At 40.9% G+C, this 14806-nt stretch overlaps 1 protein-coding gene across 1 annotated transcript in view; it reads right to left on the bottom strand.

Annotated features, from left to right (window-relative positions):
- Positions 1-1668, bottom strand: part of CAPN14 (calpain 14) — a 35171-nt gene extending 33503 nt beyond the window's left edge. Inside the window, exon 1 of the mRNA XM_044772196.2 lies at positions 1529-1668. The gene's annotated coding sequence lies outside the window, so the exon portion shown is untranslated. The remainder of the gene's footprint in view (positions 1-1528) is intronic.
- Positions 1669-14806: the final 13138 nt, after the last annotated feature.

The raw sequence follows: 14806 nt of genomic DNA, 5'->3' as shown, positions 1-14806 counted from the left end.
AGGAAGTCACAGTCCAATGGCCAGGCTCCCACTCTTAAGGGAGTTCTCTTCTTTTCACTGTGAGGTGCTCAGTCTGTGTGATGATCAGTACTCACCTGCCCAAGAATCCTCACTCTAGAAAGTCAACATACCTTCTCCCCCGGTCGGGTCTGGGAGATCTCCCCAGATTGAAAAACCTACGTCTACTCTATTGGTTCAAGATTAGGATCACAGTTCCAGCCCTGAGCTCTTGTAGACTATATCTGGCATTTCTGAAACAAAAATGTTTGAGCCATATCCAGGCTTCAACCCACCCAAAACATAGGAAAAGGTTACAAGCTGAGCTGAGAGCTAACTGCCTTCCTCCAGAGTCATTCAGAGCCTCAATCAGTGACTTCTGATGTCCAGAGGCCAGCAAACTGCTCCAGCCAAGGTGATTTCTAGATTTCTAGTCTGGGCCAGGGCTGTCACCCAGCACCATGCTGATAATTATCCTGTGAGGGATGTAGGGGAGGAAAAAGTTTTCCTTGACCCTCTTAGGGTCCTGGTTGGGTCTGAAAATTAAACTGACAAAGACAGATTAACAGGAGAAAAGCACACAAATTTGATAGAATTTTTACATATACATGGGAGCCTTCACAAGAAATGAAGACCTGAAGAAGTGGGCAGAGCAGGAAGTTTTCATACCTTTTAGACACACACACACAAAATATGAAGGATTGACAAAACAGAGGGTTTGGGCTAGGGGCAGTAAACGTCGAAGAAGTAACTAGGAAGATTAGGGTGAGTTTAACAAGGTTTATTTTCAGATTTCTCCAGTGCCTTCTCTGGGCTGATGAGAGTCTGTCTCCAATAAAAGGAGAATTTATTTCCTGCCTGTGGGCGGAAAAGGGGGAGTTTTGTCCGTGCCTACTGCTTCTTAATTGCCTTTAGCTGAAAATAATCTTTTATATCAAAGAGGCATATTTTGGTGTGACATATTCTGGCTTCCATCAGGGACAGTTTCACTCTCACAGAATGTGAGCATCGTCATCAGTGTCTTCTTCACATCTGATTTCACAGAAGTCAGACCAACCTTACTGTCTGTTAGCACCCAGAGAGTAGCCTGCCTCCTGGAATATCAGGATCCCAGCCACCTCTAGACCCCTTCCAAAATCAAGGCGGCTCAGAAGACCCCTGGGATGTTCTGCGCCCTGTAAAATAACAGCACCTAGCAGCATCAGTAACTCCACCAAATAACCATGGAGAGAAATCAGAGCTGGAGAGACTTCAGAGACCACTCAGGCCCAAAGACTCTCCTATTTTACTGAGGAGTCTAGGCAAAAAGAATCAAGTCGGCTCTTCAAGGTCACACTGACTAGTGACAGCAAAGTTGAGAACAAAATTCTGATCTCCGGACTCCAGGGCTCTTTCCACATACACTCTGACTGCAAAGTTCAAACCAAGAGAAGTAATTACCTGTCTCACATTTTCTGAACCCAGACCTTACAGAGGCCTACTGTGGGCTCTGGGCTAAACCGGACCTACGTTTGGAGCAAAAGAAATTTACCTGCACAGAAGATCTTGCTTCTTTGAGGAAATGGACGGGCTTTAGTTGCAATGCAGTCAGAAGCCCACTGCCCGAGACCACCCTTATCTCTGGTCCTTTCTGTGCACAGGGGCCTGACTGAGAGTCTGAGTCTCCATCGGCGAAAGCCTTGGCTCCTCCCCACTTCTCTGGAAGGAAGGGGAGCACTCAGAAACTCGTGATGTTATTCTGCAAATCCAGTTATTTTCTTAGAACACCACACAAACAGAACTTCTTCCGGTAATGCCTTCACAAGAGAGAGAGTTAGTCATCTTCTCACTTCCAGATTAGGGAGGGTGTTTGGAGATATGACTTAGAACATGATTTCATTGCAGGAAATAAAGCAATTATTATTTTCTTTTGTGATCTTCAGAATTTGAGGCAGCCCTCAGGGATGTTTCCTGCTGAGGAGGAACTTCGTGACTCCTTTGTGCTACTGAAGATCTCTCTCTCCCTTCCCAAATCTACTTCCTGAATCCCCCATTTCTGCCAATTTTGTCTTCATTTCTTTGGCCACGCAGGACTAGAAACAATGACCCCTATTGATGGCTCCCTTACATTTTACACTGGCCATTCCTCCCCCAAAACACTTCCTGACACTCAGACGGTTGTTCTTTAGTGATGATTTCTTGGCTCTCCCAGGATCCTTCCCCGAGGGTCCCACCACCACTTGCACACTAGTCATCACAGCAGTTAAGTCAGTTCTAGCTTGCCTGAGCCCGTGCTTGCTGGGACCTCGGGTTCCCAGGATGCAGAGCAATGCCTGACACCCAGTAGGTGCTCAGTACATGTCAGTACCTCACCTCTAGGACTCCTCGCTCTTCTCCCTTCTCTCCTGCTTCTCCACAGTGGTCTTTGCCCTGACTCTGATCTCTCACACCTTGACCTTTTTGTGCAGCTGTCACCTCACTTACTTTATTAGTGCTGATGAGAAAGGTAATACTGATAATAATAGCTGTTACGGACGGAATGTTTGTGTCCTCCCAGAAAATTCACATGTTGAAGCTCTAACCCCTCTGGGTAGCCATATTTGGAGTAAGGAAATAAATGAGGTCATAGCAATGAGACCCTGATCTGACAGGATTAGTGACCTTATAAGAAGAGACACCAGAGATCTCTCTCTTTCTCTGAACCCTGAGGAAAGGCCACGTGAGGATGCAATGAGAAGGCAACTGTCTACACACCAGGAGGAGAGCCCTCACCAGAAACCAACCCTGTCAGACCCTGATCTTGGACCTCTAGCCTCCGGAACTGTGAGAAAATGAATTTCTTTGCTTCAGCCACTTAGTCTATGTTATTTTGTTATGGCATCCTGAGCGGACTAAGACGATAATCAACATTTATTGAGCACTTTTGACATGCCAGGTATGATACTAAGCACACTACATGCAGAGTCTCATTGAATCTTCCCAACTTTGTGAGGTGGTACTATAATTATCCCCAATTTACAAACAGGAGACTGAGGCACAGAGCGGTAACTTAACCAAGATAGCTATAGCTAGTAGACAGCTGAGATGGGACTAAGTCCAAGACACATCATATTTCACTAACTTTTCATCATATTGATCACGAAAGTGTCTCCTTGTCACTGTTAAGTCAAATCCAAAGCCTTCCTCCTGAGTTCAAAGCTCTTTGAGTCCCTGCCTCCCTCTCATGCGGGGGCCATGCCTCCTTGAACAGCCAACTCTCCTTACACTATTTGGTGTTGTCGATGCAAATAATCAGTAACCGATCCATAGATAAGAAAGATAGAGTGATATTTATTGAGCATAATGTGAGGACTGGCCTGGAAGTGCTCTCCTGTGTAGGGAAGAAAGCAGTCTAGAGAAGCGTGGTTCACAGCATGGTTATGTACCATTTCAGAACAAAGATCATACATCGAGCATGACAGGAATACAGTTTTTTTCCCCCAAAGTCACAAGGAGGTGTTTTGCCAAAGTTTAGCACATACACAGCAGGCCCACTTGAACTTGATTCTCTGGGAAGAAAAGCTTATCCTCAAAGAAGGGGTGGTATCAGCATCATAGAAAGCGAGACTTTACATCACTATCTTCAAAGAGTCCATTCTTTGCTTTGGGAAAATGTTTGAAGCAGGTGTACGATGCGTTTCTGGTGGGCCGTAAGTCAGGCTGCTCTGGGAAAAACAAATTTTAGGCCAAATCAAATTTAAACCAGAACAGCTTCTCCTTATGCCTCAATATGTGAAAACATTATTTTCATCAGTCTGAAGGTGTTATGGGTGATAAATAAATGAAAAACAATAGGATATATTGGAGAATATGAGGAGGCCATTTGGTGTAAAACTAATTTGGCCTGACCTTGTTTTTCCACAAGGGCCTGATGTGGCCTGTTGAGCAGGCATCGTACATCTGCTTTAAACATTTACTATGTCCCAAAGACGAGAATGATGCCCTTAAAGATAGGGATGTAACATCCCCCATATTGGCATTTCCTTCAGAATAAGGATCTCTCCCTAAACTAAGGATTAATTACTGACCTGCTGTGCTCACCTTGTGACCACCGACCTGATGTGTTCAGCAATGTGCTGTGCCAGCAAAGCAATCTCATGACTGTTGTAAAAGGGACATTCCTGTCATATGTGATGTATGCTTTTTGTCCCAGTATATAACCGCTCTGTACACCCCACTTCTTTGGTGCCCTTCCTTCCTTGGGAAAGGAAAGCCCTGGGCTAGTCCTCAGCTCTGGCTCATAATAAACTCACCCTAATTTGGATTTATAGATTGACTATGGATTATTTGCGTCGACAGGGGCATACAGGAGCAGTGGATTTGGGAATCAAAAGACTGAGGATAGAATCCTGTTTACTTAAGAAAACTTCAGTTTTCGCTTCTGAAAAATCAGAATAATAAGTTCATCTCCAACTTGAGGAACATTTAGGACACACATCAAATCATAAATGTGAAAATGTTTTATAAAAACTGCAGGGCTCTATCTACACACACATAGAGGGACATTGTTAGTATTGATCTCCAAGCTATCTCCCAGACTTTTTCATTTTCATCTCTTCATCCTGGCACTTAATTATCTTCCCTTTAACGTTTGTCGTTGTTTCAGGAATTTCCGGTGGGGGGCTGCTTCTCATCCTTGGGTCACCACTCCATACCTAGCACAGGACAGTGGCTCACTCTACGTCAGAGTTGTTTTTATTATAGCCTTCATTGGACTTATCCCAAATCGTGCTAAGTGTTATCAGAGCCCTCTAGATGCAGAGTGTGAGGCCCAGTGGCCATTTCTTCCTTTGACAACTTTTGAGAATTATTGTTCCGGGTGAAGGAAACAGGTGGCCAGAGAGGCTCACTGGCCTCTCACACCAGACGTATGACTTTTTGTATTTCAGAGGTCATATGTCCCCTCCCAAGGCTTCTGCTTCTCACCCAGGACAGACCTATGCTCCTGAGAGAAAGGTAGTGAAGTCAGGTCCATCTGAGAATGACTCTGCCTATCTCTGCATAGCACTGGCAGCCCCTGACCCAGAAGTGGGCTATGGACCAAAAATGCGTTGGCGAATTTGTGATTTATGACCAGGAATTTACTTTTCTGAGGAAATAAGGAGAACGGAAGTTCCCAGGGGAGCTTTGGTGGCCTACATAATCTCCCAGGCAGCAGGACCTGAGCACTTACTGGAGTTCTAGGTCCTGGAGACAAGCCTGAGGGAGAAAGGAAGCATTTCCTTGCCTGTGCTGTGCAGCAGAGTATTGGAGAAGGAGCACTGGTTCAAGAGTCAAGAAACATGGATTCAGGTCCAGGATCTACCACTGACTCCGTGATGCCGGGCAAGTCACCTCCTCTCTCTGAGACTCAGTCAGTTACATAACACAGGGAAGTTGTGCTCCATCATCCCTCGGCTGTTATGACGTTCTAAGACTCTATTTGGGACTTGCCCTGAGAAAACATTCAAAAGAAGTCAAGGGTGTCTCTGGCACATTCTTACCTCACTTCTGGGATGAGATCCCCCCTTCCTAGTCCTCTCCTCTCAGAGTCCAAGAACCCAAATAAGCCAGCCCTTCTCACAAGCCCAAGTGCCCCCTGGAAAGCATCTCCCTCCCTTTCCTCCAGTCAACATTCTCACTCCTTCAGGGCACCAGGAAACAATCTGATTGAGCTGGCTCTTGTGAATGTGTGAATGGTTTACAAAACCTTAACCTCACCATAGGTATTTGCCTTTCTTAAAATAGAAAACTCCTCACCCAAATGAATCCCTGATTGTTGGAATTTCAGGCAGTGAAATAAGTGAAAAAGCCCAGCTTAGGAATAAGTGAAAGTGCTCAGTATAGGAGATAATGACAGCTCAAAAGTGTTCATTGTTGCTCACGTGGGTAATTTATGCTATTTAATTAGACTCACATTAAAAAACAAGTAAGACTGTTATGTGTCCAAAACAGATACAAATGGGAAAAACTACTACTTGCACTGATTTCTTTTTTTTTAATTTTATTTTATTGAGGTCACATTGGCTTACAACATTGTGTAAATTTCAGGTGTACATGACTATATTTCAGTTTCTGTATAGACTACATCGTGTTCACCACCAACAGTCCAGTTTATATCCTTCACCATACGTATGTGCCTCTTTATCCCTTTTGCCTTCCCCCTACTCGCCTCTTTTCTGGTAACCTCTAATCTATTCTACTTATCTATGTATTTGTTTATCTTCCACATATGAATGAAACCATATGGTATTTGTCTTTCTCTGTCTGACTTATTTTGCTCAGCATAATACACTCAAAGTCCATCTGTGTTGTTGCAAATGGCACAATTTTGACTTTTTTATGGCTGAGTAGTATGCTACTATATAGATATATCACATCTTCTTTATCCATTCATCCACTGATGGGCACTTGGGTTGCTTCCATGTCGTGTCTATTGTGAATAACACTGTGATGAACACAGGGATGCATAAATCTCTTCGAATTGTTGATTTCAAGTTTTGTGGATAAATACCCAGCAGTGAGATAGCTGGATAATATTGTATTTCTATTATTAATTTTTTGAGAAATCTTCATACGGTTTTCCATAGTGGCTGCACCAGGTAGCATTCCTATCAGCAGTGTATGAGGGTTCCCTTTTCTCTACATCCTCTCCAATATTTGTTATTTTTGTCCTGTTAATTATAGCCATTCTGACAGGTGTGAGGTGACATCTCATTGTAGTTTTGATTTGAATTTTGCTAGTAATTAGTGATGTTGAATATCTTTGCATGTGCCTGTTGGCCCTCTGTATATCTTCTTTGGAAAAATGTCTGTTCAAATCCTCTGTCCATTGTTTGATTGGGTTGTTCATTTTTTTGTTGTTGAGTTGCATGCGTTCTTTCTATATTTTAGAAATTAACCCCTTGTTGGATACATGATTTGCAAATATTTTCTCCCGGTTGACGTGTTGTCTTTCCATTTTGTTGATGGTTTCTTTTGCCTTGCAGAAACTTTTGAGTCTGATGTAGTCCCACTTGCTTATTTTTTCTTTTGTTTCTCTTGCCTGAGTAGAAATGGTATTTGAAAAGATACTGCTAGGAGTTTTATGGTTTCAGGTCTTACATTCAAGTCTTTAATCCATTTTGAGTTAATTTTTGTGTACATTGTAAGATAATGGTCTACTTTCATTCTTTTGTGTGTGGCTGTCCAGTTTTCCCAGCACTATTTATTGAAAACACTTTCCTTTCTTCATTGTATGCTCTTGGCTCTTCTGTTGAAGATTAGCTGTCCATAGACATGTAATTTTATTTCTGGGCTTTCAATTCTGTTCCATTGATCTGTGTGTCTGTTTTTATGCCAGTACCATCCTGTTTTGATTACTATGGGTTTGTAGTATATTTTGAAGTCAGGGAGTGTGATACCTCCAGCTTGTTCTTTTTTCTCAGGGTTGCTTTGGCTATTCAGGGTCTTTTGTTGTTCCACATAAATTTTAGGATTCTTTGTTTTATTTTCATGAAGAATGTCCTCGGGATTCTGATTGAGATTACATTGAGTCTGTAGATTGCTTTAGTTAGTATGGACATTTTAACTATGTTTATTCTTCCAATCCACAGAGAATCATGCCATTCACAAACAGTGAGAGTTTACTTCTTCCTTTCCTATTTGGATCCCTTTTATTTCTTTTTCTTGCCTAATATATCTGGCTAAAACTTCCAGTACTATGTTGAATAAGAGTGGCGAGAGTGGGCATCTTTGTCCTGTTCCTGTTCTTAGATGAATAGCTCTCAGTTTTTCACTGTTGAGTATGATGTTGCTGTGGGTTTTCCATCTATGGCCTTTATTATGTTGAGGTACTTTCCTTCTATACCCATTTTATTGAGAGTTTTTATCATAAGTGGTTGCTGGAAGGCTTTCTTTGCATTTGTTGAGATAATTATGTGATTTTTATTCTTTATTTTGTTAATGTGGTGTGTCACATTGCTTGATTTGTGGATGTTGAACCATCCTTGCATCCCTGGAATAAATCCCACTTGATAATGGTGTATGATCCTTTTAATGCATTGTTGTATTTGATTTGATAATATTTTGTTGAGGAGTTTTGCATCTATATTTATCAGTAATATGGGCCTGTTATTTTCCCTTTTTTGCATTGTCCTTGTCTCGTTTTGGTATCAGGGTAATATTGGGTTCATAGAATGAGTTAGGAAGCTTCCATCCTCTTCAATATTTCAGAATAGTTTGAGAAGGATACATATTAAATCTTCTTTGAATGTTTGGTAGAATTCACCAAAGAAGCCATCTGGTCCTGGGCTTCTGTTTTTTCGAAGGTTTTTGATTACTGTTTCAATCTCTTTATTTGTGATCGGTCTACTCAGATTTTCTATTTCCTCTTGATTCAATTTTGGAAGGTTGTATGATTCTGAGAATTTATTCTTTTCTTCTAAGTTATCCAATTTGCTGACACATAGCTTTTCATAGTATTCTTTTATAATTCTTTGTATTTCTGTGGTATCTGTTGTAATTTCTCCTTTTTCATTTCTAATTTTATTTATTTGAGTCTTCTCTCTTTTTTTCTTAGTGAATCTGGCTAAAGGTTTGTCAATTTTGTTTATCTTTTCAAAAACCAGCTTTTAGTTTCATTGATCCTTTCTATTATTTTAGTCTCTATTTCACTTATTTCTGCTTAGATTTTTATTATCTCCCTCCTACCAACTTTGGGGTTAGTTTGTTCTTTTTCTAGTTCTTTTAGGTGAAGTCTAACATTACTTATTTGAGATTTTTCTTGTTTGTTAAAGTAGGCTTGTATCGTTATAAATTTCCATCTTAATACCACTTTTGCTGCATCCCGTAAGAGTTGGTATGTTGTGTTTTCATTTTCATTTGTCTCCAGGTATCTTTTGATCTCTCCTTTGGTTTCTTCATTGGTCCAATGGTTGTTCAGTGGCATGTTGGTTAGTCTCCACATATTTGTGAATTACCCAGCTTTTTTCTTGCAGTTGACTTCTAGTTTCATACCATTGTGATCAGAAAAGATGCTTGGTATGATTTCGATCTTCTTAAGTTTATTGAGACTTTCTTTGCTTCCCAAGATATGATCTATGTTTGAGAATGTTCTATGTGCACTTGAGAAGAATGTGTATTCTGCCGTTTTTGGATGGAGTGTACTATATCTATCTATTAGGTCTATCTTGTCTAGTGTTTCATTTAAGTCCACTGTTTCCTTGTTGGCTTTCTGTCTGGATGATCTATCCATTGACATAAGCAGGGTGTTAAGGTCCCCTACTATTATTGTCTTGCTGTCAATTTCTCCCTTTAGGTCTGTTAATAGTTGCTTTATATATTTTGGTGCTTTTGTGTTAGGTGCATATATATATTAGTGAGTGTTATGTCTTCTTGGTAGAATGTCCCTTTTATCATATATAATGCCCATCTTTGTCTCTTGTTATATTTTTTAGCCTGAAGTATGTTTTGTCTGATATAAGTACAGCTACACTCACTTTCTTTTGATTGCTATTTGCTTAGAGTATCATTTTCCTTTCTTTCATTCTGAGCCTATGTTTGTCTTAAGAGCTAAGATATATTTCCTGAAGGGAGCATATTTTTGGGTCTTGTTTTTTAATCTATCCACACTGTATTTTTTGATTGGTGAATCCAATCCATTTACCTTTAGAGTGATTATTAATATATGAGGGCTTAATACTGCCATTTTTATCTTTTGTTTTCTGGTTGTTCTATATTTCCATTGTTTCTTTTTCCTTGTCTTTCTGTCTGCCATTCAGTTTGGTGGTTTTCTGTGATGTTTTTATATATTTTCTCTTTATTTATACTTTGTGACTCTGCTCTGATTTTTTTTGTTTTGTAGTTACCATGAGGTTTGTATAAAAGATCTCATAGATGAGATAGGTCTTTTTCTGATAGCCTCTTATCTCCATTAGCCTATGTGGGTTCTGTCCCTTTCCTCCCCCTTCTATTTTTTTTGTCACAAATTCTTCTTTTTTGTGTTGTGAGTTTTTGAGCTAATTGTATTGGTTATAGTTATTTTTGATACTTTCTTTCCTTTTATCTTTTATGTTATAATTAAGTGTTTTCTAACCTATTCTGATATACAGCTGCAATTTTCTGATTCTGTCTTTTTATCTCTTTGTTCAAGGTTTTGTAAACATTTGCTTTTTAGTTTCAGGTAGGAGGGCTCCTTTTAACATTTCTTGTAAGGCAGGTCTAGTGGCAATGGACTCAGTCAGGTTTTGTTTGTCTAGGAAAGCTTTTATTACTCCATCATAATTGAAGGATAATTTTGCTGGATAGAGTATTCTTGGCTGATCGTTTTTATCCTTCAGTATTTTGAATATATTATTCCACTCTCTCCTAGCCTGCAGGGTTTCTGTTGAGAAGTCCACTGAAAGCCTAATGGGATTCCTTTGTAGGTTATTTTCTTCTGTCTTGTTACCCTTAATATTTTTTCTTCATCATGGACTTTTGACAGTTTTAATATGATATGCCTTGGAGAAGGTCTTTTTGCATTGAGGTAATTAGGAGTTTTATTAGCTTCACATACTTGCATGTCCAGTTCCTTCCTTGGGTTTGGGAAGTTCTCAGCTATTACTTCTTTGAATAAGCTCTCTGTTCTTTTCTCCCTCTCTTCTTCTGGGATGCCTATGATCCTTATGTTATTTTTCCTAATTTAGTCAGATATTTCTCAAAGAATTTCTTCATTTTTAAAAACTGTTAGTTCCCTCTCCTCTTCCACCTGACTCCTTTCTAAGTTTCTATCCTCAAGCTCACTAATTCTCTCCTCCATATGGTCTGCTCTATTTTTTATGCTTTCTACATTATTTTTCATCTCATTTATTGTGTTCTGCATCTACAGAATTTCCGTTATTTTTTTTTTTTTTTTTTTTTTTTTAGAGCTTCAATCTCTTTGGTGAAGTATTCCTTCTGTTCATTAATTTTATTCCTGAGTTCATTGAACTGTCTTTCTTTATTTTCTTGTAACTTGCTGAGTTTCTTTATGACAGTTATTTTGAGTTCTCAGTCAGTCAGATTGTAATATTCTACGACTTCAAGTTTGGTTTCTGGAGAGTCGTCCTTCTTCCTCTATTCTTCCATGTTACTGTAGTCCTTCATGGTGTTGATGAATTGATCCTCTGCTGGCACTTTGTGGTAGTAACCAACTTTCTTATTTGAGTACAGGTTTGGTTACTTTGGCTCTGTGATGCTTCTGGTTGTATTTGAGAGCCTACACTTTTCTCTCTCCAACGCCTCTGCCAGGAGCATTGTCAGCACCCTCCTTGTGCCACTTGTGCCTCCAGGGTTGCTGGTGCCTTCACTTTAGTCTCAAGTGTTGCCACTGGGGTCATCAGGCTGGGAGCACTTCTACTGCTTCCAGGGTTGCCTGGGTCTTGTGTTCTTCCACTGGCCCTCTATGAGCTTTCCATGGGCTCAGATGCTGCTGCCCTGTGCACCACCTGTGCTGCTTTTCCTGGGTTGTTTGCAGGTGCTGGTTGCACCACTGCTGGGGTGCTGGTCTCACAAGTGTCTCTATCACTTCCAGGGGATAGGGGACCTGGGGAACTATGTGTAGCCCCCATGGATGGTGGAGCTGGAGTTGGAGATGCCATCACTGGTGGCTGGGTCACAGGTTCTGCTGTGGTTCCTGAAGCCTCTGGTCACAGGTTCCACTTGCTACTGCTAGCAGGGAGAGGTGTCTGTTGTTGCTCACTGTGCAGCTTCTGGTCTTTAGTGCCAGCCAGTGTCTTTTTAAAAGTCAGGTCAGAACACCCCAATCCAGTCAGGAAAATCCGAGTTTTATATACTATCCCCAATATCGGAAGGCCCTGGCCACTGCTGGGGAAGAGGGGGCATGCAAGCTGGATCTGCTGGTAGATGGGCAGGGAGTAATCCGATCTGCCTTGTTTGTCCCCACCAGGACAACTCAAGGTCATGCAGGCTAATTCTTCTGGGAGACATGAAGGTAACCAACCGGCCACCTTTTCTGACCCCACCAGAGCACTTGAGCAAGTGGTGCCTGTTTTCTCACAGGTGTTTGGAGCAATATGGAAATCTGTGCCCAGGAGAGGGGAGGGGCTGCTCTGCTACTTCCACTACCTCCCCGGAGGTCCAGTCCACCCACCTTCAGCTGTATAGATGCCTGGATCTCTTCCATGTCCTTTTGTGCTGTGTAGGGAACCCTCTGTTGGTCACTAGATGTCTAACTGGTTGTACCTTAGAGGGGAGAGACAAAGAGAGCAACTCACTCCATCATGATGCTATCACCCTGATTCCCTTTTTTGCAGATATAAGAATAAAACAAGAAAATCATGAGATGTTATAGCTCTGGCAAGGATTACTTCTGGCAGCCCTATAGACAGGGATTTAAGGTCCTGCTGGTTCTGGCAGCACCAAAGCTTCATAAAATCAGTTGACAGTTTCTACTATTCTCTGATGTTTTTCCCATTTAATTTTGTTCAGTTGGTTATATGTTTTTAAAACTAAGATCCAACAAGGAAAAGAGATGGGATCTGATTTGTGAGTGGGAGAAAGGGCAATAACATGTTCAGAAGAATGAAAAGAAAAAATTGGTGGTTCCATATATAACTTTCAAGCAGTAGAAATTTATCCAAAAACCAAGATAATAAAAAGAGGCTTTGTGGGCTAGCTCACAAATTAAAAATCAATTTCCAAGGTTCCAAAGTAAATTCTGAGACCTAAGTTATTAATTCTTTCACACTAAAAATATTTTCAGAATGTCAAAGGAAGATATTCTTTAAGAAATTCACTGTGAAGTTTGGAAATAGAAACAGACAAGTTATTTTTTTCAACATGAGGGTATTTTCTTAAGTTATCAGAGAGCTCATTAGAATTTCAAGGACATTTATTTCTAACTTATAACTCAGGTGAACTCAAATTGACAAGGTAAACTGTATCTTGGAAGGGCCTGGGGATGCACTAGGAGCCACGCATAGCAGGGAGGCAGGGCATGATGGCCTGGAGTAGGTGAGGGTGAAAAGATGCAGAAATACACCGAGGTCAAGCTCCAGACGCGCAGCATCAGAGAGGGTCCTAAACAGCAATGGTGACCTGGCCACAGAGCACAGCTAAATTCCTGGAAAGGTGGGAGAGGTGAGGCTGACCTTAGTCTCATAGGAAAGGAGTCTTAGGCAGGGATCCCTTAGTGGTAGGATGCAAGACAATTTCTTGATCATAGAATATCAAACAAACCAAGTTATTGAAATAGGCTTCAAGGCCCCACAGAATATCTAAATTGGGCCCTAGATATTTCCCCAGTCTTGGGGCAGAATTGGTCACTATATCTTGGGTGGATGGATGTTAAATGGAAGCAGAACCAGGACAATAAAAATCTTCCATTCTGGTTGCTGTCTTCTCTACTCCCCTTCTCTGATCTAATACTGATCCAGGGGAACAGGTTTGTACAGCACTTGGATTCACACTGGGGCACACTTATCTATGACAAGGGTAGACATTTCAGTTAGAGAAGTAGTGCATTTTGGCATTTTTCTGGCAAGTTCATAAAGTGTCCACTAATCCAGCACTCTAGCCTCTTTTTTTTTTAATGTGGTTTTTCCCTATGACTGTTGGAAAATATCTGATAATCATCTAATTCATGAAAAGATGCTCATGACTGATAACAGTTTAACTGGCAAGTGCCAAAGATTCAACTGCAAAATATAGACCTTGAAGCACAGAGCTTTATCTCCTAACAATAAGCCACTGTAGGGGGATCCTTTTGGCCTGATGGGCATTCTGGTGTACCCAGAAGTCACACAATTATGAAGTTATGGACTATTCCTCCAAACAAAGCCTGTCCAAAGAGAGAAAACAAAAAAAAGTTCTACTATGTGATTTGTTTTTTCATTTCTTTTTTAGCTCCTAGTCTGGTCCCCTGACACAAAAAATGTTGTCTAGACTTTTTTTTTTAAAGTCTCATAGTGCACATCACTCATTTTCTGCCTCTATTCTTAATTGTGTTCTTGGCATCATTAAACTTGTCTCAATCGATACACAACTACGGAACTTGACGCCATCTTCCCCTGAGTGTCTTACAGTTTTACCTCTACTTATTTGTCTGTTTTGGTTTATTTATTTGTTTGTTTGTACTTCTTTTGCCCTGTGTTTTGGCCTGTCTTTCTTGGCACCAAGTTTGTTTGCCATTATGATGCTAAAGATGGGGAAAGTGACGGCTGGGGAAAGCAGTCTGGTTTCCCTATTTCCTTCCAAGAGGTAGTGGCAAGATGTCTGTTAGGAAAGAAGTCCTGATGGTAAATAAACCATGACTAATTCCAGGGGTGAAAAATGAGGAAGACATGGTGCCTAACGCCCAGAAGATGCAAGAAAGGAGGTGGAGAGTGTCCCAAAGTCAGCAGCATTCCAGCCAGGGTGACGACTCGAGTAGAGCTGACAACATAGTAGCTCCAATTCCTGAGAGTTTCACCATGCGTAAACATCTAACGTGATGCCTCTAGTATGGAGGATTCAGGGTCTGCAATCAAAGGAATTCCTCACTTTAAAAATTATGTCTGCTAGCCATCCTCAACCTTGATTCTCCTAAAATAAGGGGTTTCTTCTTTTCCAGAAGACAACGCATTTTTTTGGAATGTGTGGGCTACCGTTTTTAGCAGGAACATGGCAGGAATCCATGTTGAAATAAGTTTTCCTCCTACAGTTCTGTGGAAGGGTTTGTGTGTGCCTTTCAAAACATAAAAGATGGAACATCCCTTTAACTGACAAGCAAATCTCTGACAAGCTTTTGATTCTGGGCTTTCAGGAATGAGGCAGCATCTCTGGCAACATTAATCACCTCATCACCCTCATC

Source organism: Equus asinus, chromosome 6 (assembly GCF_041296235.1).
Source record: "Equus asinus isolate D_3611 breed Donkey chromosome 6, EquAss-T2T_v2, whole genome shotgun sequence".
NCBI classification, from domain to species: domain Eukaryota; kingdom Metazoa; phylum Chordata; class Mammalia; order Perissodactyla; family Equidae; genus Equus; species Equus asinus.
This window is presented reverse-complemented; position numbering and strand designations above follow the sequence as displayed.